The sequence below is a fragment of the Desmodus rotundus genome, chromosome 5, assembly GCF_022682495.2.
Source record: "Desmodus rotundus isolate HL8 chromosome 5, HLdesRot8A.1, whole genome shotgun sequence".
Classification (NCBI taxonomy): Eukaryota; Metazoa; Chordata; class Mammalia; order Chiroptera; family Phyllostomidae; genus Desmodus; species Desmodus rotundus.
In genome coordinates this window covers 138,705,828-138,733,817 of record NC_071391.1, presented here as the reverse complement: position 1 = coordinate 138,733,817, position 27,990 = coordinate 138,705,828, and the positions used below count along the sequence as shown (strand labels likewise).

General features: G+C 36.8%; 1 long non-coding RNA gene across 2 annotated transcripts in view; it reads right to left on the bottom strand.

Moving 5' to 3' along the window:
• LOC123478935 (uncharacterized) overlaps positions 1 to 27,990 on the bottom strand; it is a 103,024-nt gene that overhangs the window by 71,083 nt on the left and 3,951 nt on the right. Inside the window, exon 2 of one of the 2 annotated variants that reach the window (XR_006654358.2) lies at positions 24,033 to 24,119. The exons of the other annotated variant lie outside the window; for it this stretch is intronic. This is a non-coding gene — a long non-coding RNA (uncharacterized lncRNA). The remainder of the gene's footprint in view (positions 1 to 24,032; positions 24,120 to 27,990) is intronic. 2 annotated transcript variants of the gene reach the window in all.

Below are 27,990 nucleotides of genomic sequence, written 5' to 3'. Positions count from 1 at the left end.
TTTGTGCTTATTATCAACTAGAAAACATTTTCTTTGTTTTAATCTTTCAAAATCAAGTATCTAGTTTTTCTTGTTTTGTTTTTTAATTATATTTTATTGATTATGCTATTACAGTTGTCCCAATTTTTCCCCCTTTACCCCCTTCCGCCCAGCATCACCCACTCCCTCAGGCAATCCCCACACCATTGTTCCTGTCCATGGGTCATGCACAGGTTCTTTGGCTGCTCCATTTCCTATACTGTACTTTATATCTATTCTGTGACTACCAATTTGTACTTCTTAATCCGCTCACCTCTTCACCCATTCCCCCACACCCTCCTCCCCATCTGGCAATCATCAAAATGCTCTAAGTATCCATGATTCTGTCTCTGTTCTTCTTGATACTTGGGGTTTTTTTTTTTTAGATTCAATTGTTGATAGATATGTATTTATTGCCGTTTTATTGTTCATAGTTTTGATTCTCTTCTTTTCTTAAATAAGTCCCTTTAACATTTCATACAATAATGGTTTGGTGATGATGAATTCCTTTAGTTCTTTCTTGTCTGGGAAGTTCTTTATCTGCCCTTCAATTCTAAATGATATTTTTGCCGGGTACAGCAATCTTTTCTATAGGACACTGCTTTTCATGACTTTGAATATTTCTTGCCAATCCCTTCTAGCCTGCAAAGTTTCTTATGAGAAATCAGCTGACAGTCTTATGGGAATTCCCCTTCAGGTAATTATCTGCTTCTTTCTTGCTGCTTTTAAGATTCTCTCTTTATCTGTAACCTTTGGCATTTTAATTATGATGTGTCTTGGACTGGGCCTCTTTGCATCCACCTTATTTTGGACTGCCTGTGCTTCCGGGACTTGCATGTCTACTTCCTTCACTAAATTAGGGACATTTTCTTTCATTATTTTTTCAAATAGATTTCCAATTTCTTGCTCTTTTTCCTCTCCTTCTGGCACCCCTGTGATGTGAATATTGGAATGCTTGAAGTTGTCCCAGAGGCTGTTTATACTATCCTCACTTTTTTGGATTTTTTTCTTCTTGTTGTTCTGACTGGTGTTTTTTGCTTCCTTATGTTGCAAATCATTGATTTGATTATTGGCTTCATCCACTTTACTGTTGTTACCCTGTAAATTTTTCTTTATTTCAATTAGTGTATCCCTTGTTTCTGACTGGATTTTTTTTTATGCTGCTGAGGTCCTCACTAAGTTCCTTGGGCATCGTTATAATCAGTGTTTTGAACTCTGCATCTGATAGATTACTTACTTCCATTTTGATCAGTTCTTTTTCTGGAGTTTTGATCTGTTCTTTCATTTGGGCCATGTTTCTTTGTTTTGGCAGCCTCCCTGTGTTTTGGCAGTCTCCCTGTGTTTGCTTCTATGTAATAGGTAGAGTTGCTATGACTCCCTGTCTTGGTAATGTGGCCTAAGATAATAGGTGTCCTATAGGGTCCAGTAGCACAGCCTCCTCTATCACCCAAGTTGGTTACTTGAGGTGTGCCCTTTGTGTGGGCTGAGTACACCCTCCTCCTCTGGTTGAGACCTGACTGTTGTTAAAAGGTCAATGGGAGGGATTTACCCAGGCCAGTTAGCTGCAACGACTGGCTGTGACCACAGACCACCAACCTCTGCACTCCATGGAGGATCAGCTGTGCAAGGGCAGGGTGGTGGTGCTCTGACATGGTCTGTAGCTATCCACTGGGTGTGCAGGCTGCAGAGTTTAGTGAGTGGTTCAGGCCAAGGTCTGCCCCAACCTGTGTTTTCCTGGGGCCACCCTGCCTGAGCTATAAAGCAGTCTGAGATGGCCACTACTTGTGCTGGGCTTGGAGATTCCCAGGTGAAGCCACACTATGAATCTGGGCTGGCTGCTGCTATTGCCAGGCCTGAAGGTACTTAGAAAGATATATGGGGACTGGGACTCAATGAGTCTGGCTGTTGCTTATTTAAGAGGATTTAGGAAGTTGTGAAGCATGAGCCAAGACCAGCCATTCATATGGAAAAGCAGCTTGGGTGGGTCTGTAAGTTGGGTGCTTCAGAGTCTCTGGGGATCTTCTGGGTGAGGCAGTGTTAGCCAGGTTGACAGAGGCTCAGAAGTGGCACCAGCCTGCTGGTTTTGTGGCTGTGTGAGGGAAGGGTTCAGAAAAGGGTAATGGCCTCTGTTCACCTTGATTCCAGACATTTCACTTCCTCCCCATATGCCACTGGTGTCTTTCAAGCTGCTACCCCAGTGCTGGAGCTCAGAGGGAGTGAGTCTGAATATGTCCACGTGTGAATTCTTTAAGAGGAACTGCTTGGGACTCCAGAAGTTTCTTCCACCAACTCAATCCCTGCTTGTTTTTGCACCCAGAAGTTGTGCGGACTTATCTTCCTGGCATGGAACCCTGTGTTGGGGAGCCTGGTGTGGGTCTGGGACTCTTCATTACCAAGATATCCCTCCCAAATGTTATCCCTTAACTAAGCAACAGCCAGACTCAGTGAGTCCCAGTCCCCATATATCTTTCTAAGTACCTTCAGGCCTGGCAATAGCAGCAGCCAGCTCAGATTCATAGTGTGGCTTCACCTGGGAATCTCCAAGCCCAGCACAAGTGGAGGCCATCTCAGACTGCTTTATAGCTCAGGCAGGGTGGCCCCAGGAAAACACAGGTCGGGGCAGAGTTTGGCCTGAACCACTCACTAAACTCTGGAGCCTGCACACCCAGTGGACACCACACGTGAGTGTGGGACCAGCCTGTTCTGTGTCTTTGCCCTTACTACCAGTCGGGATGGATGTGGTTTCTTTAATTCTGTAGTTGTCAGATTTCCATTCAACTCAATTTCTGACAGTTCTGAGTGATTGTTCTATATTTTAGTTGTAATTTTGATGTGGTTGTGCAAGGAGGCAAGCCATGTCTGCCTATGCCACCATCTGGACCAGAAGTCCCCCAAATTCTAGCTCTTGATCAGCAAGTACCTAGGAGGCCAAAAATCTCCTGCATTTGACTTACTTTTCCTGTCACATCCAGGAAGTGCACCTCAACAACAATTTTGTCCCAACCTAGAAGTTACAGGTCAATTTCCAGGTCAAGGCTAAGACATTTGTACAACCAGTTTTATGCCCAGTGTGTATAAAAATGGATCACTAGCCTGACCTTCAGATTCAGTATGCCAGTTTACTGGACAGGCCAACATGGTGCCTACAATATCTACAATACCTATCTAACAGGACACCAAACCACAGTTCTTAACTTTAAGGCCCCAAACTTTTCCTTAAGCGTGTGTGGCCATGTTTTGTATCTCATGACCTAATCTCATTGTTGTTGCTAATTAGATGAGGGGTAGGCATTTGATTCAAAGAAAGCCAATTTGTCAACTATCTAGCAGCCTATGAAGTAGTCTGGTTCAAGAGCACTTTCTGACCATCGTCCAAATTGAACCAGCTAAGTTCTATCTCTGAGAAAGATGAATGACACTGGGATACAATGATGCAGAGAAAGACATCTGGCAACTGCAAGTGAGAACAGAAGTCTCCAGACACAGAACAAAAGAAGATTCAAACGGAGAAGCTAAGTTACTTTAGTGGTGGGACAGTAGAGATCCACAGGGGTCCTGAACAACCTTCCAGCTCTATTTTCTATATGGTTCCTGTTATTCCTGAGATGTTTTGTTTATTCACATTTATCCTGAGTTCTCCTGAGCCTTAATGTATTAGTCAGAAATGACTAAGTATTGTGATAGTAACAAGTAACATGAACATTTGAGTTTAACACAGCAAAAGATTGTTTCACTTTCTGCAGAATCTGCTTCAGGTATGGAAACTGTCCAGACCATATGTTCTTCAATATTCCAGACATTTTCTAGCTGAGGATTGATCACCTCTTCTTAAATACTTCTCCTATATATGTTATTTATCACTTTTACTCCAAGCCATCGACTAGAGCTTACCACATGGTCCACTTAACTGCAAAGAAGCTTTAGAAATGTGATTTTCCAAGTACTGAGAAAACTGGAAATATAGGTGAATCAGTTACCTAAATTAGGGATACCTTGCTACCATATTTTTAACCTCTTCTGGATGCCTTATGTTAATCATTTTAGCCCCTCCTAAGCTTCACTGAAACCCATCAGTTAGTGATACATTCATGTCATTTACTCACCTTTGATTCACCCTCAAACACATCTGACCACACCTCTGACCACTAGTAAATTTGATGCCTCACAATTAATAGCAAAACTTGTAGCGAGCAGAGACTTGCATTATTGAGTAGATGCTTTCAACGGCCTTTTTTTCCTCCTTCTAAAATAAACACAGTAGCAGAGAGTGATGGATTTTTGACATTTGGTGGTGGGTGGGTTGGAGAGGGAGCTAATGAGAGCTAATGAGATCATCTCAGTAGGACCAACCTAGGCAATTTCTTTCTTTTAAATTTATTATTATAAGAAAAATAAATTTAATCTAAAAAGAAAAAAGGGAGGAGATAAAATTTACTGAGTATCCACTATGTGTCATCACTTCACACAGACATTATCTCACTTATTTACCACCAAGTAGTGTCTATGGGCTAGATATTACTATTTTCCAGCTGATTAAACTAAGACTTGAAGAGGTTATATGACTCGCCTAAAGTCACACAACTTATAATGACTGTGAAAATTCCACCCAGGCTTCCAGACCTCCAAATCTATGCTTCTCATAATTTCATGAAGCATGAGCAGCAGCAAATTTAAAATACATCCTGGGAGAAACAGTCCAGACTTTCTGGGACTATGTCTGAAAGAAATAAAGTTCAGGAAGGAGGAAGGATTTAATTGATTTTAGAAAAGCCCCCAAGGCTTTTGAAGATGGTGATCTCTTATACAATCATTACACACTCATTTATTCAAAAAGATTTAATGAGTGAAGACAAAAAGACAAGGTTGGAAATCGCAGTTCTCAAGTTGCTTGCTGACCATGTTTAGGCATGGACCCACAAGTAAACAGACAATTGTGACATGTTGTGATAAGAGTTATAGGAATAAACAAGTGGTGTCGAGGGTCCTAACCCAGTGTTGCTATTCAGTTCACTGAGACTCTAAGATGATATTTTGTGCAGGAGGCTTGCTTTCAAGATCAACACCTTCAGGGAGAAGTGAAAGAAGCTGAACTGGGAGAGGTTGGGCTATGGTGAAGTTGCAACAAAACCTCAGTCTTTCCATGGGAGAATTATGGAGCTAGTATGACCTGCAGAGTTGTCCCACGTGAGGCAATGGGAAAAGGCCTTTATAATTCTGTATCAATTACTCATTCCATATGGGCTGCCCCTAGGAAAGAAGGCATGACTTTAAATAAGTGTCTCTCTTCAACCAAGGGCAATCTCCAAAATGAAATTTATCTGAGGTCTATCACTTATACTCTCAGCAGTTTGAGAAAGGAGTGTTTCAGTTCTGAGGAGTTTAGAGGAATACAAAGCATACCGTCACATTCACTATACTGACCTTCAGGGAAGTTTTCCTGGAGAAGATGTCCCTGGAGCTGAGTCCTAAAAGATGAGTATATATTATCCAGGAGAATGGCATATACAAACAAGACACAGTTTGAGGAGAGTACATTCAGGGCAGTTTATCATGCTGGTAGGGACAAATAATGCAGAAGGAATGCAGCAAGTGCTGATGTTTGGTGTAGAGGCCAGATCCTACAGCACAGGCTAAGGAGTTGGACTTCTTCCCAAATGCAATGGGAGGCATTCAAAAATTTTATTCAGAAAGTGATATAATCAGATTTGCTTTGTAGAAAGATCATACTGGCAACAGGAGGAGAATATACTAGATGGGGATAGAACTGAAGAGAAGCAGATTCATTAGGATGCTGTGACAGTGATCCCAGAGAAGAATAATACTTGAATTGACAAGTAGCAGTAACGGTGAGAATGGATAGAAGAGGACATAATATTCCAGGGATAGTAAGTGGGCAAAACTGGGAGACTTAAGAAATCAATTAAATGTTAGGGCTAGGAAAAATTTAAAAGTCAAGATGGAAATATGGTAAACACAGGTTTCAACACTGTCTGGCACATTCATGCAGCAATCTCCAGCTGCAATGGTTTGCCCTCCTCTGGAGCCCAGGAGAGAAATCTAGGTTGTAGATGAAGAGTCAGAGTCAACCCATGGATGGTTGCAGAAGCCATGGAATGGATGAGCTCAACCATACATGCTCTCAAATGTACAGAGACATGAAGAAAAAGACTATTTAAGGTGGAGAGGATCCCAACAAGAAGTGCTAGAAATGTAGGAGGAAAATCAGGAGGGAGGAATAATTTGGAAGTGAAAGAGGGGAGAGCGTTAAGACATTCATTTGCAGGTGAATGCCCCTGAAATATAAGCAAGACAAATTTCCAGAGTATTGAGTAAGTAGGTGATCACTGGTGACCCTGGCGAGGGACATTCCAATGACATGAGAAGACAAGCACAGAACAAGGAGGATAGAGGAAACATGGCTGAAGACATGCTCAAAAAGACATTATGTTAAGTGAAATACCAGTCAACAAAGAACAAATACTGTATAATTCCACTTATAAGATGTACCTAGAATTGTCAAACTCACAGGAACAGAAAGTAGAACGGTGGTTGCCAGGGGCTTGTGGTGAAATAGGAGGAATGGGGAGTTACCGTTCAATGTGTGTGGAGTTTCAGTTTGGTAACGTAAAGTTCTGGAGGTGGATGGTGGTAAGAGTTGCAGAGCAATGTCAGTGTGCTTATTGCCATAGAGCCGCACGCTTGAAATGGTTAAAATTTTGAGTTTTATGGTGTGTGTATTTTAGTAAAATAAAGAAAAAGGAGAGGGAAAAAGGCATAAATGAGAGATGAGAAAATGGAAGGACTGAAAGTAGCCCTCTCTCAGAAAGCTTGAATGGGAAGAGGATAGGGTAACAGCTAAAGGAGGGTGTAGGGTCAGGGGGTATTTTTAGGACAGAGCCCGCAGAAAGGCTTTGTGGAGATTTCAGAGGTATGTGCAGCAAAGAGAAGCAGTACTGTGAGCTGAGCGAGACAGAATGATGATGAAATAGGGGCTTTGGCAGTTGTTGATGAATCTCATTTAGGTGAGTATTTAGGGAGATAGAATGACATAACAGAAGAATAAGTTTTGACTATCAAGGATGGCCAAAGGTCTTGCTCTGCCCAGAAGAGGAACTTAAACTGAGAAATTAGAGTAAACCACTAATGTTCTCTTTAAGTTTAAAATTCAACATCTAGTTCGTTGTCACTGTTTAAGCAGCTAATTGTTGCTACACAAGTCACAGATTAAATTGGTGAATCATATAACTAGCATCATATACAATGAATGGACAGTTATTATGTTGTGATATGTAAGGTTTTTTCCAATGACATATTGGATGATATTCTATTTAGGAATGGGCAAAAACATTTATGAATTTTGAAGCTCACTAAAATGTCAAGAAACAGTATTGTCTAAATTTCAAGGAAGAGTATTGTCTAAAAGCTGCACTCTTAAATACTTTCCTATATAATTAAATTTAAAGTTACTATATATTATTTTATAGTGTATTATTTAAAATAACCTACAAGAAAAAATGTATTCAAGTCATGGCTTCCCTTGAGTTGTAGGGAAAACATAGTTAAGTAAAAGAGCAAATTATTTTCTCCAGAGTTTAAGAAAGAGGAGTTCCTTTAGAAGCCCCACATGTGATTCATATATTTTTAGTCCGTCTAAATGGTCCCCACAAATTATTATCACACACATCAGAAGTAATGCTTAAATATTGCACCATGTTTGATTCTGTCTAGACATAAAGATAATGAATTACAAAGATAGGAATATTTGATATATCTATTCACGAACATCACATACATTCACAAATGCTTCTGGAAGATTTGGCTGTTGGCCATGATTATATGAATTCACATCATTTCTTAGTTATATAAAGAGACAGCACCAGGAAATCAAATACAAACAAAAAATGCTCTCTCATTTCCAATCCCCTGACATGAATTGAGTTTTGTGCTTTTTGTGGAAGCTTTTGGATTCAGTCTGTATGAATATGTAGAGTGTTTTAACAAGCTTTCCTGTTTGGTACATGTGTATGATGTCATTAAAAAATACCTTCAGGGGTTGGAAAGTGGGCTATACGAGAGCAGGCGAGCTAGACTGTTCCCTCTCTGGCCCCTCCCTCACAGGCAGTGCTGGCATTGCAGCAAGGAGGGTTGCCCTGCTCTGGTGACTACCTAAGACCCCACCCCCTTACTACTTAACAGGTGTGCTGAGACAAGAAATAAGGCCCAAATGAAAGAACAGAGCAAAGCTTCAGAAAGAGAACTAAGCGATGAGGAGATGGCCAACCTATCTGATGGAGAATTTAGAGCCCTGGTAATCAAAATGCTCACGGAACTGATTGAGCTTGGTGGAAAAATGAAAAAACAAGTGAAAGATACCCAAAATGAAATAAAGCAAAATATTCAGGGAACCAACAGTGACAGAAAGGAAACTAAGACTCAAAGCAACAATTTGGGACAAAAGGAAGAAATAATCATCCAACTGGAACAGAATGAAGAAACAAGAATTCAAAAAAATGATGAGAGGCTGAGGAATCTCTGGGACAATCTGAAATGTTCCAATATTATAGCAGTGCCAGAAGGAGAAGAACAACAGCAAGAAACTGAAAACTTATTTGAACAAATAATGAAGGAAAACTTCCCCAATCTGGCAAAAGAAATAGACTTCCAGGAAGTCCAGGAAGCTCAGAGAGTCCCAAAGAAGTTGGACCCAAAGAGGAACACACCCAGGCACATCATAATTAAGTTACCTAAGATTAAAGATAAGGAGATAATCTTAAAAGCAGCAAGAGGAAAGAAGAAAGTTACCTACAAAGGAGTGCCCATGAGGCTATCAGCTGACTTCTCAAAAGAAACCTTATGGCAAGAAGCGGCTGGAAAGAAGTATTTGAAGTCATGAAAGGCAAGGACCTACATCCAAGATTACTCTATCCAGCAAAGCCATCATTTAGAATGGAAGGGCAAATAAAGTGCTTCCCAGATAAGGTCAAGTTAAAGGAGTTCATCGTCACCAAGAAGCCCTTATTATATGAAATGTTAAAGGGACTTATCTAAGAAAAAGATCAAAAATATGAACAGTAAAATGACAACAAACTCACAACTATCAACAAATGAACCTAAAAAAAAGACAAACAATAAAAACAAAAACTAAGCAAACTAGAACAGGAACAGAATCAGAGAAATGGACATCACATGGAGAGATTTCAGTGGGGAGGGAGAAGGGAGGAATAGGGGGAAAAAGGTACAGGGAAGAAGAAGCATAATTGGTAGACATAAAATAGACGGGGAGAGATAAAAATTATATAGGAAACAGAGAACTAAAAGAACTTTTATGTACAACCCATGGACATGAACTAAGGGAAGGGAATGCTGGAGGGGTGGGGGGGGTACAGGGCGGAGGGGGGATGAAGGGGGAGAAATTGGGAAAACTAATAGTATAATCAATAAAATATACTTAAAAATACCTTCAGGGTCATAATATAAGATGGTAATAATGACATTTATATATAACTTTTTGTGCAACTATAAGCATTTATCTCAAAAAAGAAGAAAATTTAAAATCTTTGTTATATAGGAAGTATACCATAACCATCACAGAGGATGTGTAACAGAGATATGACCAAAACCAGTATGTCTTGGGAGCCACCAATATCACAACCATTGTGTGTGCATGATTATTAGGATACCAAGGTTATGCAACATTAAAAATGAAAGAGGACATTGTCTCCTGAGGTCTGGCACACATGAACTAATTAAAATTTGTAAGGAGAAAAAGGAAAGGATATTAAAATAGTGGTCTTTTCTGAGAAGATATCAAGCTGGTGGAAATAAGCTTCTCTTTAAATGTTTTCTTTGATAAGCAAGAAATAGGTGTGTCCTATCTTCACATTGCTATGGCTAAAATGTTTCCTTTTCTTTAAAGGGGGAAAAAACAGGACATTATGTTCTTTTAATGAGTTTACTCATCTAGATGTACAAAGTACTATTCTAGGCTAATTATTCAATTGTTGCTTTGACAAGACCTGTCATATAATTCAATATTTAAATGATTTCTTAGATAATATAATTAGAGTAAATGTTGTTAAAGTAGAAGTACATTCTCTTACATGATTGAAATGCTGTCCTAATAATATGATGACTCTTTCTAATTTACAAAGTAATTAGTATATATGAGCTATATGAAGCCTTAAACTGGAAGAAAAATTTTTCAGTATCTCTGGCATAATAAAGCTTCATAAATAGATCTCTCTGTTATTATAAACTCATCTCGTATTTTATAAAATTTCTGAAGCCAATCAGAAGCTTTATCCAAAATCAGTTACTCTTTATTAATTAAATGCTAAGGTTTTATTGAGTGTGGGACCTAACCTTAAAAACTCTGATGTTTATAAATGCCATTTGAAATCAAAGTAAAAGTTAAGTTTTTCTTAGAAATATTAGACCATTACTCTCTATGATGTCCAAACATTTTGAAACAAAAATCAGAGTGAATGTTTTAACAAGGTTTCAAAATGGAATATTAAAACTGGAAATATTTTAGAAAATCTAGAAAAAGTACTTGTAACTCCGCATCTACAATGTAAATGCTCAAAAGGAAAAGTTTTTTCTCTTGTACCTTAAACTACAACCATTTGTTTAATTTTTAAAAATTCCCCACAATTAGCAAAAGGGCCTGAACAAAACTAATCTTTATGCATAATTATGTTTTTTGTTATTGACATAAAGCATCACTTTTGAGTGCACATATCTAGGTCTAAATTAAGTAGTCATCTCCCACACAAAGTTTTTTGCAACAAAAGCAAAATGTTAAAGCTATTCAGTAAAAAGTGGTATTTTTTTATTTGTTTGAAGGTTGTCTATGCCCATTAACCAACTGAAAAAATGTTAATAGCTATTTTGAATTATTAAAATTTGTTTATTAAAAAGACATCAAACACCTAAGCAGGACACGGGACTTTGAAAGAACATGCAAGTCAACAAAAGTAACGTGCAGCCCTGGCCGGGTGGCTGGGCTGGTTGGAGCGCCATTCCGTACAACAAAAAGGTGGCAGGTTTGATCCCCAGTCAAGGAGCATATGGGAGGCAACCAATCAATGTTTCTCTCTCTCTTTCAAATCAATAAAACAAATCCTCACATGAGGATTTTTAAAAAAGTAATGTGCAATAGACAAGAACTCAATTTTCTTTTATTTCTAGGAATATTTTCCATAAACATTTTTTAAAATGTCCTCATGAATAGTCCGGAAAATGAAGTTTTCTAATTAATATTTGAGTTATCTGAAAGCTACTAACTCAGCAATAGTTGACTAATTTTTTTAATGAGAAAAAGGAAATTACTCTCAAAATCAAATTGAATGTAGTTTTTAGTTATTTTGTCTTTATAGCTCAGAGGGTACACTATGGATCATAATTATCATTATGAGACCAATAATCAATGAAGCACTATAGATGGGAAAAGTATAAGAAATACAGTTTAACATTACATTTAAGACATACTATTTACATTCTTCTTTAAGTGAACCCTCGAATTTTCAATTCAGAGGTCTTTGAAGAACATCTGGTATCCTTTTCCTCACAAAAGTACAGTATGGGGGGGAAACCAGTTATTTGATCATTTTAATAGTTTGAATTTTTGATAAATTATAACTTCTAACTTGTAAAAACACTTTTTAGATAAGGTATGGTTCAGCATTACCACATACCGTATTTTTCGGACCATAAGACGCACCTAGGTTTTAGAGGAGGAAAATAGGAAAAAAATTTTTGAAGCAAAAAAAATGTGGTAAAATATTTAATAACATAAATAACACCCCCCCCCCCCAGCAAGCCAGGTAAGCTACTTTCGGACTGTAAGACACACTTCCATTTTCCTCCCAAATTTGGGGGGAAAGTGCACTTATAGTCTGAAAAATATGGTAATCCAAGGTGATATTAAAGTGTTGGGACTATTTTTGTTGGGCCTTGTGACACAAAATAGTATTAATCTTCATTTAACATGTCTATTTGTACTATTCCCCAATATAGAAAACTTCATCCGGTATCATTAGAAAGGAGATATTCCTATAAATGGTCTAATCACTCTGTTGTACACCTGAAACCAATACTGTTTGTCAACTACAATGGAAAAAAAATTTTTTTAATTATCTAAAAAGATATTCCACTAGAGTATTTTCCAGATACTTGAAGTTCATTCCTTTAAATCCATTACTGAATTTTATTTTAATCCTGTCTATTTTTAGACTTTAAAAAAATATGCTATACCTTCCCCTGTTTCCTTAAACAGAGAATAATCAGCATAATGTAACTGGTTCTTGCTTATTAGGGTCTTAATTTTATACATTCATTGTTGAACCATGTTTACATTCAACCATTCTGTGCATTCAACAAGCCTTTACGGGTTGGTGCGGCATTGTTCGGGGCTGCTTCCTTTTATACAGAGTGGCCCAGACTGAAATGCTTTTTCAGTTCCTGGGTTTGCAGGGTTTTGCTAGAGTAGTGAGGTATAGGAGAAAGAAATTAAGTTTTCAAGTCAGACAGGTCAAGATTCAAACCTCAGGTTCATTATTTACTAATTATGCAATTTGAGAAATTTCATTTAACTCTTTACAGCCTCCATTCCTTTACCCAAAAATTGCTGATGCTAACTTGTAGAATGAGTGTACACAGTGAATGAAATATTTAAAAACTGTTAAGTGTCTGAAGCCCCCCAACCCTCAGCCTCCTTCCTTGTTCTCCTGTCACCGTCAGTCCTTGCTCCTGCCAGCTCACTTTCCTCTCACAGTTCCTTGTCCTTTGTAGACTGTGACAGCAGGAACCTCTGCTGACGCGTCAGTCCCAGACCCTGATGTCTGCCATTAATACCTGAAAGCTTGGTCCTGGTTAAACACTTGGGTTTGAATCCTAACTTTACCAGTTTATCCTGTGTGATCTTGGGCAGATTTATCGTCCTCTCTCTACCTCAAATGCCTTGTCTGTGAAATGGGGGACTCATTATACATCCCTCATAGGATTAAATTCACTATTTATACAACTATCCCTCACCCATAGTAAACACACAACAAATATTAGAATGACTAGGGGAAAAATAATTTTGCTTCTAATTTGTGGCTAGGGGAATATTATAATCAATTTATTTAAATGAGTTTAAATATCAGAAAATTTTCTACTATAAAGTTTGGTGAGCTTTAGTATATAGCTTTCAAATCATCTTTTAAGTTTTCTCTACCTTCCTCTCCTCCCCCTCCCCGCCCCTCCTTCTCCTGCTCCTTCTCCTTTCCAGCAGCTCAGGAATTTACTTTCATCTTTGGGTTAGTGGGACCATTTTGATTGCTGGATAAATGATCTCAAGATAACTGGGATTTTTACCATATAGGACTTTGAGATAACCTATTGTTTTTCTTTTTCTTTTTACTATGTTATATGACTGCACATTCTCTGTTACATTTATAATGATAGGTTTGAAGTTTCTTCTAAGCCAGCCACTTTGCCTCTGTTCTCACGTACAAATGTTTACCTTTTATTCACAAGTGGCCAACCATATCAGTAGCCAAGGCCACAATTCAGCGTATCAGAAAAAATTCAAAGCAGTTGTATTTCTAAATCTTCACACCTAACTCATTCCATAATCAAATAGCACTGTCAAATATTTACATTATATATTCCATTTCTGTGTGCTTAAGTATCACCTATTTGTCCTCAGCTCCAGGCTCAGTCTAATCCTCTAGTTGAATAATCTGTTGGAATTTGGAAATGGAGAGTAAAAATAAAGGTAGATAGTTATTGCTGAGGAATGAATAGCAACAAATTGTTTATAACAACAAAATAATATCATACGTGGTATGTATCCATAGTTCAATTAAATCTAGAAATTTAATAAACAAGTTTTAACTAACCTCAATTTATAAAAGGGCTTATTTTCTTATTTTGTATTAATCTCACTACTCTGTACCAACAGAACCGGTTTTGACTGTGCTCCTTTTTATGCTTATCAATCAAAACATATGGTAATATGACTATTGGTCCCAACATCGGTAGAATTCTGATGGCAATTTTTTCTGTTTTTGTTAAGAGTCACATGTAAGTGCTAAACAGGCACGTTATCAACAATGCTCTAGTTCTCTACTGTTCCCTGGACATTTTTGGTCACTCAAGTGATCTAACAGACCACTTGAACCACATACTCGTTAGTTTTGTTTGTGACTAGGATTTGGGTGTGGCATCTTAGAGACTAGAAATTCAAAAGCTTCCCACAGATTTCATGAGAGCTTGGGACAGGGGATTATTCCTGGCAGGATCAGAACATCCCAGAAGCTATTTGGCGTTTGCTCAATGATTGCAACATAGCAGACATTTTTTCAAGGAGGAAGATGAGAGGTAACAGTGACCGCCAGCTGAAGACTATTCCCAATTCTTAGCTCTGACACTAAATTTAACATGACACATGATCACTAATCAGGCCCTTTATTACCTCTCAAAACTTTACATCAGGACCTGTCTTCCAAGTGATTTGACCTATTCTAATTTTATTATTACATATCACCAAGTTATTTGCAACTTCTAGCCCAGTCCACCCCTTCATTTGAATTATTTGTTGGAATTTGGAATTGGAGAGTAAAAGATGAGGGTAGATAGCTATGGCTGAGCTGTGAATAGCAAAATAATCTATAAGTAGTATCATATTGTTCTAATTGAACAATGAAGTTTAGAAATTAAGTAAACAAAAGTTCAAACTGAACCTGCAATTATAGAAGGAGTTATTTTCTTATTTTCTATCAATTCTACTACTTTAAATGTCCAGGACAAGGGTTTTACTGAATTCCTTTTTATTCTTATCAATCAGTAAAACTACTTCTGAGTGACCGTTTTCTTGAATACTGGTCTTCTGAAAAATAAGACTTACTTCTCACAGTTTTCCTAATGTTAAGTCTGAACAGTCAGAAAATAATAAAATATAGGTATGTATGATAGCAATGATAATCTTCCTATTAGCCAAGCTGCAGGCTTTAAAAGTATACAACACTAGTATATACTAAGGCTACTAGTATATACAATATTAGTATATACTAGTAATACTAGGGCTTTTTCAGCACCTTTTTGCCCTCTATATCACGGATTTTTTCTTTAACTTTCTAGATCTAGTCTTTGGAATTCTTAAAACAGGAAAGATATCAGTGAGTGCAAGCAAGATGTCCAATAAAAAAGGGAGACCCAGGCTAGCAAGATGTTTTAGAACATGTTATTATGACAGCATCTTAGGAGAGGGAATTATAGGAGAGTTTAAAGGAATCCTGGTAGAGATTAGGAAATGAGTCCCTCTTAGCAATAGGGACTCCATAGTGTTGTGGTCAAGGGTCCAAGATTACACTAGAATATCTCTGTGACTTGACTTCAAGAAGTATCTTAGGCTGGATATCTGACCTAGAAAGAAGTTTCAAGGCTGAATCTGAAACAAAACTCTAGTGGTATATTTTCTGTTGTTGCCTCTCAAGAGAATAATACTAGGGGTTAGAGATGAAAAGGGTACTTGTTATGCTATTATTTGGAGAAACTACTTTATCTTACATATCCCCTATAGTATCCCTAATCATGTTTTTTACTTCAGCATTTGCTTAGTATTAAAGCAAAATGTATGATTACCATTTACAGAAAGTCTTGGCAGGCATCAAATCTATGTCAATATGTAAATCATAAGTATTCACTTTTATTTTCATACTAATTTGATGTTGCTAAATTAATTAAACTCTTAACAAATTGTTCTCTAAGGTTCACACCCAGGTTAAGACAGTTTTGTTTTTTTACCCATATTCTGGACTCAATTAGTTTATTCTCACTGTTGATTTCTACACATATAACCTCAAACAGAAGTCAAGATTATTTTCCTTTTCACTGGTGAGGCAAAGTCTGTTCTGTTGTGCCCCCCTCTACTTCTCAGCTCCCAGGTAATTTGAGTCTTCTAGGCACCAGACATCCCCCTTAGGTAATATGTCTCTCATTTCCCATGCACTGGAATATCTTAGAACTGGATTCTCTGCCTTAAGTACACAATGCTCAGTCTTCTCTTTATCTTTAGTCAGATTGTCAGATAGTTCTCTTAGACACTTTTGTATTTACATCTCTGGACCTCATGTCATTTCCACCTCTACGTATCATATGGTTCTTCTCACTTAGGCAGAGTACTTTCTTAGTAAAAGGTAAGCATCTCTAATACCCAATTTATTTGCTTCTTCTATCACAACAACTCATGGTCACCCTTAGATCTATACATATTGGGGGACAGGATGCCACATCAAACCCAAATTTTGTGGGAATATAGTCCCATCAGGTTGGCCGAAGCAGAAAGTTCATTCTTCCTTTTAGATGCCCAATTTCTGTGGAGTTGGAACAAATGAGAACCCCATTATATATATTTACAGTTGATCTTCATTATTCATGGAGTAGGTATTTGTGAATTTGCCTACTCTCTAAAATGTATTTCTAACCTCAAAGTTAATACTTGTAGTGGTTTTGCAGGTCATCCGTGGGCATGTGCCAAACAGCTGAAGTTTGAGTCTCCTGATGCTCAAATTCCTAGCTGAGGGTTGAACGAGGCAATAATCTCTCTGCCTTCTTGTTTCAGCTCTCATACTGTAAAGGTAAGTGTCCTTTTGGTGGTCCATTTAGTGCTATGTTTTCCACATTTTTGTGCTTTTTACTGGTGATTTTATTGTTTAAAATGGCCCACACATGTAGTGCTGATGTCTTGTAATGCTGTCTTGTGTTCCTAAGTGCAAGAAGACTGTGATGTTGCTGTACCAAGAAAGTGTGTTAGATAAGCTTCATTCAGACATGAGTTTATAGTGTTGTTGACTGTGAGTTCAATGTTAATGAATCAACAGTTTATGTTAAATAAGATGTCTTTATACAGCAGTACACATGAAACAAGATTATGTATTGATTAGTTAACTGAAATATCATTACCAGATGCTTGCAGGAACTTACCCCTGTATTTCCCTCTACGAGCAATGATTCAGTATTTATAATTTGATGTTTGTAACAACTTTATGGAACATAATTACTATGAAGAAGGAGATTGGACTGTGTGTGTGTGAATTTTCATGTAGTAAAATTACTGAAAGGGCTAATACCTTCCTAAACAACATATTATAATTTATAATAAGCCCCTGAAATCCTATAAGTTAAATCTAATGTAATTATATATGTATATTTACCCTTTGATCCAACAATCATATTTCTGGAAATCTATCCAAAGTTATACTGGTGAACGAACACAAATTACTATGAATCTTCTAATGGAAGTACACAACACCACCTTTGAAACAGTCTTAACAAAACTGAACTTTAATCTGATTATGCCTCTAGATTTAACTACCAATTTACAGAAAGTTCAAAAGAAAGAGGAATATGTGAAACATATGTGGATGCAATCAGCAAAATTGAGACCAGAAATCCTACTGAACAACCCCCAAAACACACACACACACACACACACACACACACACACACAACTTGGAGCTTAAAAGAGACTTAAGCACTAACAATACCAAATGTTGGCAAGATTATGCAGTAACTTGAAATTTCAAACATTGCTGGTGGGAATGTAAAATAGTAAACCCCCCTTGGAAAAGTTTGGTAGTGTCTTATAAAGTTAAACATAAACCTACCCTTTGACCAAACAATTCCATTCCTAGAAATTTATCCAAAAGTAATGAAACATATCCACAAAAAGATTCATATAAGAATTTCATAGCAACATGATTTTCAATAACCAAAAATTTGCATTAACTCAATGCCCATCAATAGGAGGAAAGATAAATATATTGTAGTAGTGATAGATTTATAAGAAAACTAATCCAACAACATGGATGTGTCTCACAGACATTACCCTGAGAAGCTTGATATAAGAGTATAAAATCTTGGATAGTCACTAATCTAAAGTAAAACAAAAAAAAAAAAATCAAAGTATTGGTTTCCTGTGAGGAGGTAACAGGCACATGGTAACAATTTAGGGAGATGCAAATGTCGTATGTGATGATACAGTTACGGGTTACATTGGTATATCCATTTGTCAAAATTATACAGTTAAGATTTGTATTATTTAAATATATGTTCACTTTACCTCAAAAGACTATAAAAAATAATGCAACGAAAATTGGGGAGTAGGTGGAAGTATAGCTGATAAAGAATGAATGTTAATCCTTGTTGAAGCTGTACTATACATATATTATTGTTTACTTTGTTTGAAATTTTTCCTAATGCAAAGTTGCTTTTTTTAAAAAAAAAAGAAAGATACTTAAGAGATATAACAACCAATGGCATGTATATTCCTTTTTGGATCCAAATTCATAAAAACTGTCTGGATATTTGAGAATATTAAGAAAATAGTCAGGGCTTTTATCTTTAGATGTGATAGTTACATTATAACTGTTTTTAAAATAAAGATACCCACTTTTTAGGAGATACATATGAAAACACAGATGAAATTATATGGCGCCTGGGATTTATTTTGAAATAAATCAGTGGGTGTGGTAGAGTAGATATAAAAGAAGATCTACCAGGAGTTGAAAACTATTGAAGCTGGATATGAGTACATGGGGCTCATTAGGCTATTCTCTTTCCTTCTGCATACTTTTTTAAAATTTCTAAATTAAAAGACTTCTAAATAATGCATTTTAGAAATATATTTCCATGAATTGAAAAACCGTAGGATGGCTAAGTCTAGTCAAATGGATGGAACTATATCTTTGCTAATGGTACTACGCTAATTATAACTGAGAAGAGACAGGCTTGGGGTAGGAACCTAGGCTGGAAACACTAAAAGGGGGCATGTGGGGACTCAGGTTGGGAAGCTGGGAGCTTCCTACAGTGACACAGTGGGGTAAGGTTGTAAAGAAACTGATCTCTCTCCACCCTATCCTGGCTCCCCAGTACTCCCTAATCATGTAACAAGATTTTCTATACCAACACTCTAGAGATTTTAATGCTTAACAGTCGGTATATTTCCTTTTACTTGAACACTAATGAAGTAGTATCTTAGAAAGTTGGATGTGTTCTTAAGAGTATTGGTAAAAAGTTTTAGAAAAGAATATAGATAGTTATGAAAAAGTGTTTGGAATAGTTTTCAAAAATGAATGAAAAATAGGTTACTACATCGTGACAGACTGAGCTAATTGGAGCCACCTCCTCTGATACAAGTACATAGACATGCTGGGTAACTATAACAACAGAAACAACAATGAACACATAGCTGAGCTTGAGAGAAACAAAGAGAAAATCACTGCTGCAAAAAAAAGAAAGAAAGAAAAGAAAAAAGAAATCAAACTTGTGTCTATGTGAGACCTGAATCTGAGGCATCGAGGGCTGAGGGTCAGGGTTCGAGTGCCCACATAGGAACAGGACACGTACCCTGGCACCTGCAGTGCAGAGATTAAAACTGGGACTCCTGCTAATGTTGGGACTTTCAAATAGCTGCACAGTCAGTGAAAAGGAGCTAGAAAAGATCTGTCCATTCAACTGGAAAAGCAGCAAGTAATTTGTTTTCTGCTCTCAGCTCTGATTATAGGAAAAAATTCTCAAGGGAGAAATTGAAACCTGCATTATTGGTGAATATATGGCCTGAATTTACTCTATCTTTGTGGTAAGAGAATCCCGAGTTGAGAAACTTACATAAAAATTAATCCAGGTGAGAGAAAATATGTTATATACATATTTGTGTGTTATCAAATTTGCAGATGTACATTTGATAAAGGACTGTAACTAGAATTATTTCAAAAACTCCTATGAATTGAACAAGAAAAAAGAGAGACAGTAAGATAGAAAAATGGACAAAAATTTAATTTAGACCCTTCAAAGAAAGGATTTCCAAATAACCGATATTCTTTTAAAAAGTTGCTCAATTTCATTAATCAACAGGAAAATGTAAATAACTACAGGGGGATACTATGCACTCACTGGAATAGCTAAAATGAAAGTGACAGAAAACAATAAAGATTGGTGAGGAAGTGGACACATAAATAGAAATAAGAATTTATTGTTAAAAAACAATAAAATAATGACAACTAATTTTGGGGAAGTTAAAAACAAGGCAGAATCAAATACTAATGACAACAATATGGAAAGGTATGATCAGAATCTTTCTATATTTCTTGCGTTTCTTGGAAGTTGCTTAAAAATGTTGATTAAACTTTATTAAAGTAAGTATACTATGTTACAAATCTAAAGGTACCTACTGAAACAATGGGTATTTTGTATGTATAACCGCCACACCAGTCAATGTAAATGGTGTTTTCAGTGAGACAGTCCTCCTTTAAGTGATATGAAATGCCAACGCTAATGCTTAGTCATTGTGAAAAACAAAAAATGCCCTCACACATCTCTAAATGTCCTTTGGGAGATTGGTGACACCACTAATTGAGAAGGGTATTATTAGAAGGATAACTGGTGAGGGGAGAGATAAAGTAAAAATGACCAAATTGATGAAAGTTAAGAGAGAGGTGGTGGAGAAAAAGCAAGGAAAAAAAATCAACAAAAAACTTTGTCACATCTATTGGTTTTATTTCACAGATTATTAGATTTAGAAGATATTTTGTTTAAAGGACATTCACTTACCATCTTATTTTCACAAGAATATTTTGTTTTGCAAAAAGAATGTAGTTTCCTATATCTTGGTCATAGGTACCACCCTTTTCCCATGAAACCCAATCTAAAAAACTGGACTGACTATGATCTTATAGACATATATTTTTTAAATAATGTTTCCATTAAAATCAGTAATTAATAATGGAGTATCTCAAAGGTCTAGAATCATGTATTAATGATCACCCTTAACTGATCTGAGTCCATAAAGCAACTAGATTTTCAACACCAAATAGTTTATCAGTTAGACCCAGATCTAATTTTTCAGTTTTATCTTTTATCAGATTTTAAAATCCTGAATAAGAAAATAAAAGTTTTTGATAAATGATATTTTAAAATTCCTTATTCCCTTGTATTGCAAATAATGATATACTGCAAGGACACTGCTTTGAAAAAAACACTAGTGACCTCTTTGTTGCCAATTGCAATGAACTCTTTCAAACCTCATCTTACCCAACCTCCCCCATTTTAAAACACTTTCCTCCTGTGGATTCTATTCTAATGCATTAAGGAATAAAGTGAATAAATAAAATGGGGTCATTAGAGTCAAGCTGCTAAATTACTAAAATCAAGTGTCCGAGGTATGAAAAAATAATTTCATTCTTGTTTTAATTGGCCGGGGAACTTAAGCTTCTGAACGTTCCAGTCCCACCTCAACATCTGGACATACATCAGACCTCCAAATAACCCTCTGCTGATCCCCTGAAGGACTCAGATATTCAGACCACCTGACATCTGACTGCTCACTGTCTCACACAAATCTGGGGGCTAAGAATGCGGGAGTGATTCTTCTCGAGAATAGATACTTTACTGTAATAACTCTTAACTTTTTCTTCTTCTTCAGAGCACTCTGGGTATTGTCTAGTTGTATTTCTGGTTTGCAAACCCTAAGACCCTTGAATAAATCTTTATCATTTTACTTCTAGCCAAAGCCTCCAAACTCTTTTTGAGTTTGTTCAACAGCATAATGGTTTTCTTACTTCCTTTCTTCTGTTCCTTCTGTTCCCTTCATGGATACCTCTTCCTTTCTCTTGCCAGTCTTTAATGTTAGTATTCCTTAAGATTCTCTCCCTGGTGCTAAAGCATCAAGCTCTGAAACCAAATAAACTGGACTTGAATTCTGAATCACAATTTTATAGTTGATTGATTTCAGGCTTCTCAGTTTCTTCAACTGTTAAACAGGATGAGTACTATATTACTCACAGTTGTTCAGAGAAAAACAAGCAACAGGAGAAATAGATAGGTGAAAGAAAAAGAAAAGAAAAGAAAGAGAGAAAGGAAGAAAGGAAGGTAGGAAGGTAGGTAGAGGGAGAGAGGGAGGGAAGGAAGGAAGGAAGGCAGGCAGGCAGGCAGGCAAAGAAAAGAGACTTATTACAAGGAATTGGCCCACATGATTTTGGGGGCTGGGAAGTCCCAAGATCCGCATTCTGCAAGCCACAGACACAGAAATGGGGATGGTGTAGTTCTAGTTTTAAAGCTGACAGGCATAGAATCCAGGAAGAGCCAGTGTATCAGCTTGAGTCCAAAGGAAAGAAGAGGCTGAAGTCCAGGCTCTAGGCAGTCAGGCAGAAGGAAATTCTTTTTTAATTGCAGGAAGGACAGCCTTTTCGTTCTATTCAAATAGGCCATCAATTGATTGGATGGAGCTCCTTATATTAGGAAGGTCAATCCCCTTTACTAAGTCTACCAATTGAAATATTAATGTCATACAAAAATACCCTCACAGACATACACTGAATAATGTTTGAAAAATATTTGGGTACCCATGGCTCAGTGAAGTTGACATATAAAAGCAAATACACAAGTACTTATCTCATACAGTGGTAGCAAAGATAATTTATAGCAGATGCTCGGCACAAGTAAGATCTTAATAATGAAATAAATATTAACTAGTGTCATCATTACTAACTCTACGCACTCTTCCTGGGTAATCTTATTCACACTCTTAGGTTCAGTGATTGCGTATATCCTAATTATTTAACTCATGCCTACTGGATAGCATCACATTCATCTCCAGCTCACCTGTCCAAAATGAAATTTAGTATCCTTCTCTACAAAGTTGCTTCTCCTCTAGTGTTCACCATATTAATGAATAACTCCAATAGATAATGCTCAGCTACACACCCAGGAATCTCAAAATTATCCTTCCTTCTTCTTTTCCTCAATTCTCATATCCAATCAGCAATCAAGTCCTATTCATTCTACCTTACTTAAACATCTTTGGTATGTTTTCTTCTTTTCATTCTCCACAGCTACTTAGTTTGTCCGTCATCTCTCACCTGAATTATTACATATCCTCTTGGCTGATCACTGCTCAAACCTAAATATAATTTATATCAATCCTCTGTTTAGAATCTTTCAACAGTTCCTTACTTCCAAACTTCTTGGCACAGCATGGCATACAGGGACCTGTGATCTGATCCCAGTAAACTTGTCAACTTCATCATTCAGGGTGCCCATATCACACTCTGGGGTCTGGCCATATTGAACTGCTTCTAGTTCTCCAAATGAGCCCAGCTGGTTCACTCTTCATGTCTTTCCCTACAGTGCCACCTCTAATGAAATGTTTTGGCTCTCCTGGTGAGCACCCCTAATGAAATGTTTTGGCTTTCCTGGTGAGCACCGACTCATTTTTTCAGGACTCAGCTCAATCCCCGCTTTCTCTTAGAAGTGTTTTCTGACTGCATACTCTTGTAAAATTAATTATTCCCTTCTCTATATTCCCACTACTCCCTAGGCATACTTCTGGAAAAGTACCTATAAAATCATATTGCACTTATCTATTCACTTGATTACAAGCTTCTTGAGGGCTGGGAATATGCATATTAATCTTTGTATGCATCATAGTATATATGCTAAATAAGGATTCATGAAAGAATGAATGCATGAAATTTGAGATACTAAAATAGGTCATTATTGCATGAGCAAATAAATCAGCAAGGATGGAAACACAATCTAAATCTTCTCTTCATGAGTTTTGCACTTTTCTCATTATGCAGTATTTTTTAAAGTTCCCCCAAACTGCTTGTATACTGTTGGTTGCACTAATATTGAGAATATATAGGCTGTTTTCTTTGATACACAAGCATATTCTTTTAAAACATTAAAATCTCAACTAACTTGTCTTTGACATTTTCCAAATATATATAAAATGTCAGGGCCAGCATTTAGGGCTTACAAATCTTTTGAGTGAAAGCCCAGGCCTTCAAATTATGTGTCATTCACAGGTTTAAAATAGGAGCATGTTCCATGCTGCCTATGAGCTATTTGGAGACTTCGAGGACATTAGAAGATAATTTTATTTTGTGGAAGGATGCTGGAAGATAAGAGTTCCAAGAGATAACCTACTTATTATCTGAATGTTAAAATGAACATATAAACACACTCACCTTTATTACTTTCAAATCTGAGAATCTCAGCAAGAGTTCAATATGCAGCTTAAGATTTTCCTGATCCCAAAGGGAAATCTGCCTGAACTTTTAGTAAACAAAACAAAACAAAACAAAATAACATTTCAAACATGTGCACTAATCAATATAATCATTTGTCAGTAAAAGATATGAGAAATTTTGACTACAATGAAAAGATATACTTATCTGCAGCAGATGAAACATTTTCAATAAAAGGAAAAAAATAAGTTTGCAGCAGTTTCTTCAAATCATAAGATTGGTATACCCAATTTCCTCTGCATCATTTACTAGTAACTTAGATTTATTGCATGATGTTTTGGAGAAAAGTGTTAAAAGTGTGATTTTTCTTTATTTCATATCCTGAGTACCTTTTTAAATGTATGTTGATTTTCATATAGTCAGATGGTAGAGGAAACGTTGAAATTTACTGAGCAACTTCCTAAGATCAAAAATGTTTTTATAATTTAAGAGATACAAAAAACCTAACTTATTAGTCCCCTAAGATTCACATTCTTACTGAAATGATTGTACTAAATTTGAAAGTACAGATAACAGCAGAAATGCAGTTGCTTCGGTCAAGGAAATGTAGGTATTAAGCTAGATACAAAGATAGAGTTGGTGGTAATTAGAGGCTTACTCATTTTCTATAACTGAACAGTCCTGAATTCAAAAGACTTCAGGTTTTGAAGAACTACACAGAACTGTATGGTGGAGGTAAAGTCGTAATCGCAAGAAGAGATCCATAGCTTTTGATATATAAATGAATGCCCCCTTGATTTTCTATACCTGACTTTGGATACAAACTCCAATATAGTATGTCTAAATTGAGGTATATCCACCTTATTATTGTGGCTCAGTTTCAAAGTATATACACTTACTGTATTCTCAGGACTGCATTAAGTACTTCACATGTTTTTACCCCTTCCGGAAAAACTGAGTGAACTAGCAGTAAGTGTTGTTCATCCAAAAGATGGACTATCCCTGGAATTTTAGTAACAAATACATGAATCCCAGAGCTATGTTGAAGTTGCTGGCAATGTGGCAAATTCTGGGCAATGTGTGGATCTACCTGATTCTGAGAAATGTTCTCTGTTTCATGAAAGTATCGTAGGCTTGTGATTAGGTTCAGCTATACATAACATAGAATAACAATGGTTTTAAACAAGATAGGTGTTTATTCCTCTCTCACTTAGAAGATGTCAGGAGGCAGAAAGTCCAGAGCTGTATGAAGCTTCCTGTTAGCTCCATGTTCATTAGGGACACAGATTTCTTCTATATTTCTGTTTCTCCCTTCTAGCATTTTTTTTAGGATTTAACTTTATCTCCACTATGGATATACTAGCTATACCTGTTTGTTTTATTTCTGATGGCTGTTCTCGCATTTAGAATACTCATTTTTAGTTTATCACAATTTAATATTAGTAAAACATTTCATAATAACATAAATTCTAACAATTCCATTTCCCCCTTCCATCCTTTGAAATATGGTCAAACAGTTTACTTCTATGTGTTATGAACTCAGTAACAGTTTATAATTTTTGCTTTAAATAGTCAATTGCCTTTTGAAAAAAATTTTAATGAGGGGAAAAAGTCTTTGTACTTATTCATATAATTACCATTTCTGGCACTTTTCATTCTTTAGTATAAATCCAAGTTTCCATGTGGTATTGTTTTTCTTAATGCTAAAGAAGTTGCTTTAACATTTTTCTATGAAAGTAAATGCAGTTTTAATTGGCTTACCTATAATAATCCTAAATTATAAGTAAAATGTGTGCCTAGTACTTAAAACCTATAAGCCAGCATACACCAAGAATGAAAAGGGCTATAAAAGGAGTCCTATCTTAATTTGCCCTGCTGTACAAAAAATGGTCAAGATGCAGAAGAGTAGCCCCTTTCTTCCTAGGTACCATGTAACAAATGAAACCTTGCTTAGAAAGCTATTCTGTGCTCAGTGCTAAATGAAGACAACTCTGGGTCTGAAGACCATGGTCATTCACTAATCATCAGATAATATCATTAGAAAGGACACTTGATTCCAAATGAAGGTTTTTTTAGTATTTTTCAATGGAATTTACACTATAAATTCTTTTATCATACATTTCCCTTCTTTTAAAATGGAGACTTGAAGAATGCATACAGTATCTTCTCCTCTTTCCCAAATTCTTTTTTATAATATATTTTATTGACTATGGTATTACAGTTCCAATTTTCTCCCTTTGTCCTCCTCCACCTGGTACCCCCCCATTCCCTCTGGCAATCCTCCCTTAGTTCATGTCCATAGATAATGCATACAAGTTCTTTGGCTACTCCATTGACTATACTGTTCTTAACACCCCCCTGTCTATTCTGTACCCAGCAATTTATATTTCTATAGCCCTGCACCTTTTCCCTCCTTCCCCCTCTTTCCCCTCCCACTGATAACCCTCCAAATGATCTCCATATCTATGGTTCTGTTTGTGTTCTGCTGGCTTGCTTAGTTTGTTTTTTAGATTAAATTATTGATGCTTGTGAATTTATTGCCATTTTAATGTTCATAATTTTTATCCTCTTCTTTTTCTTAAATAAGTCCCCTTAACATTTCATATAATAATGGCTTGGTAATGAACTACTTTAGCTTTACCTTGCCTGGGAAGCACTTCCATTCTAAATCTTCCCTTCCATTCTAAATGGTAGCTTTGCTGGATAGAGTAATCTAGGTTGTAGGTCCTTGCTTTTCGTCACTTTGAATACTTCTTCCCAGTCCCTTCTAGCCTGCAAAGTTTCTTTTGAGAAATCAGCTGACAGTCTTATGGGAACTCCTTTGTAGGTAACTCTCTGCTTTTTCTCTTGCTGCTTTTAAGATTCTTTCTTTATCTTTAATCTTTGGCATTTTAATTATGATGTGTCTTGGTGTAGTCCTTTGGGTCCATCTTGTTTGGGACTCTCTGTGCTTCCTGGACTTATATGTCTATTTCCTTCAGCAAATTAGGGAAGTTTTCTTTCATTATTTTTTCAAATAAGTTTTCAATTTCTTTCTCCTTCTCTTCTTCTTCTGGCACCCCTATAATCTGAACATTGGTACATTTGAAGTTGCCCCAGAGGCTCCTTAGCCTATCCTTGTTTTTTTTTTTTTTTTAATTCTTTTTTCTTCTTGCTGTTCTGATTGAATGTTTTTGCTTCCTTATGTTCTAAATCATTGATATGACTCTCAGCTTCATCCACTCCACTGTTGTTTCCTTGTACATTTTTCTTTATTTCACTTAGTATAAACTTCATGTCTGCCTGTGTCTTGTTTATGCTGTTGAAATACCCAGTGAGTTCCTTGAGCATCCTTATAACCAGTGTTTTGAACTCTGCATCTGATAGATTGCTTATCTCCATTTTGTTTATTTCTTTTTCTGGAGTTTTGATCTGCTCTTTCATTTGGGCCATATTTCTTTGCCTCCTTGTTTTGGCAGCTTCCTTGTGTTTGTGTATATTAGGTAGAGCTGCTTTGATTCCTGTTTTAGTAGCATAAGCTATTATAGAAAAGTGCACTGGTAAATTGGATGGGGCAGAGTCTGGTAATCTCCAGGGAGGGGCAACCTGTGTGAACCAGGTTGATGGAATCTCCTATATGGTGTGGCCACTTTGTGGCTCTGTGAGGTGGGGAAGGCTGAGAAAGGGGACATGCCACTCTCTGTCCTCTGGAGTTTTGTGCAGGAGGAAGCTGTCCCCTGGCACTTGCTCTGATGCCAGACTCTTCAATTTCTCCCTGTATGCACTGGCCCCCTTCCAACTGTTGCCCTGTTGCTAAAGCCCAGGGGGAGTTAGTCTGCATAAGTCCTAAGTACGTTACAGGCCCTTTAACAGAAGACTCCTGAGAATCCTGCAGTTTCTTCTACTGCCCCAACCTCCACTGGTTTTTACAGTCAGAAGTTATGGAGACTTATCTTCCTGGTGCTGGAACCCTGCGCTT